General features: G+C 41.9%; 1 protein-coding gene and 1 non-coding gene across 2 annotated transcripts in view; one reads left to right on the forward strand and one right to left on the reverse strand.

Moving 5' to 3' along the window:
- Positions 1 to 1,993, reverse strand: part of tead1b (TEA domain family member 1b) — a gene marked incomplete at its 5' end in the record, with an annotated part of 56,379 nt that overhangs the window by 34,262 nt on the left and 20,124 nt on the right. The window lies entirely within an intron of this gene.
- On the forward strand, positions 323 to 396 carry trnat-ugu. Its single transcript has one exon. It is a non-coding gene; the product is annotated as a tRNA-Thr (tRNA).

Raw genomic sequence — 1,993 nt, forward strand, 5'->3', positions numbered from 1 at the left:
AAAATCTGCCGTTGTCTTCCTGCAGAAGTTATCAGATACAGGACCAGGACCAGTCAATGGATTTCTGTGGGCACACATGGGTTTTCTCCGGGCACTCCGGTTTCCTCCCACTTCCCCCCCCAAAAAAAACTTAATTTGCCCAGCAGACAGCTCACCCAACTGGAGACAAAATGTCCTGAGATCCTGGAGCTGCTGGGGAACATGGGTCACGACAACAAGAAGACCAGGTCTTCCAGCTGTCAACCATGACCAAAACTCTTACTAAACATGTCATCATCATCATCATTGTTTTCCGTCCCCATGTCCATTAAAAAAAAAAAAAGGCACTGTAGCTTAGAGGGTCAAAGCGTCAGTTTTGTAAACTGAAGATTCTGGGTTCAAATCCCAGCGGTACCTGATTGACAATAACATTTGTTTCCCTGTTGAACCCACAAACCCATCATGTCTGTAAACGCCTAAACCTTGTAAAACCAGAGAAGTTAAACTGACAAAAGTCAGAGTTTGTCTTTACGTGTATTCCTGTTGATGATGCAGTAGAGGTCGTCTGTTTACGGTTCAAATCAGACACCACTCAAAGCAACAGGGCTGCACTTCCCACAGAGCAACTGTGTCAACTCTTGAAACTGTGCCTGTAGAAGTGGTGTAACGGTACACGTGGGTGTACTGAACCGTTTCGGTATGGCATGTTCAGTTCGGTCCACATGGGTACCATTTCGGTTATTTTTTCACTTCAATTCAGTTCATTTATATAGCGCCAAATCACAACAAAGTTGTATTGGGGCACCTTACAGAAACATTCACATACATAAAAAAGCCAATTAGTAAAGTTCTCTATCTAAGAAATCCAGCAGACAAGTTGAATCTTGGCTTCGTTGCAGTCTCTCATCCTGAGCAAGAACAGTGGCAACAGAGGAAAGGAAAAATTCCCTTTTAAAAGGAAGAAACCTCCAGCAGAACCAGGCTCAGGACAAGCGGCCATCTGCTTTGACCGGCTGGTTTAAGAGGACAGAAAGAAGAGACAAACAAACATAGAATGGTAGGTCCAGATATAGGTCCAGGTGTATCTGAAAGACAAAAAAACCCACATGTTAAGGATAGAAAAATAATTACAAATACAAAACAGGTTGAGCAGAGTAAGTAAAGACAGCAGCAGAGTGAAAAAGTGTGGTCAGTTTGTCCTCCAGCAGTCTAAGCCTATAGCAGCATAACTAAGGGACAGATCAGGAAACCCAAGCCGACCCTAACTATAGGATTTAGCAAAAAGGAAAGTCTAAAGTCTCGTTTTAAAACTGGACAATGTGTCAGCCTCACGGACAGAAATTGGAAGTTGGTTTCACAAGAAAGGAGCCTGAGAACTGAAAGCTCTGCCTCCCATTCTGTTTTTGTAAATTCTAGGAACCACAAGTAAACCTGCACCCTGAGAGCGAAGTGCTCTGTTAGGAAAATATGGAACAATAAGATCTGTAATAGAAGATGGAGCTAGGTTGTTGAGAGCTTTGTAGGTTAGAAGTAGGATTTTGAATTCAATTCTGGACTTGACAAGGAGCCAATGTAGAGAAGCTAAAACTGGAGAGATTTGATCTCTCCCACTAACTCCTGTTAATCAGAATAAAAATAACTTTATTGGAATTGCACTGAAGTACAACGCGAATATGTACGTACAGTCGTCCGAAAGATGGGCGGAGTGCACGAAGCTGCAACTGTAGAAAGCGCGGCCATTTTTATCCTTATCAGATAATAATCTTAGATAGGAAAAGGGGTAGAAACATTAGGGTAGATAGTGGTATTACAAAAAAGATCTTTCACATCTTGTCTATCAGGACACGATTTGAGACATCAAAAAACTCTACCAGCAAGCACAATTAAAACATGATTACATTTGCATTTGACATCAAAGTGTTGAGATTTCTCCATGAGCGTTTATTCAGATCAGCCACAGCTTCTGAATATGTTGTTTCAGCGGACAGTTCTGATAAGCTTGCACAGAAAGTTC

The sequence above is a fragment of the Nematolebias whitei genome, chromosome 2 (assembly GCF_014905685.2).
Source record: "Nematolebias whitei isolate Nwh7 chromosome 2, NemWhi1, whole genome shotgun sequence".
In the NCBI taxonomy this organism is placed as follows: domain Eukaryota; kingdom Metazoa; phylum Chordata; class Actinopteri; order Cyprinodontiformes; family Rivulidae; genus Nematolebias; species Nematolebias whitei.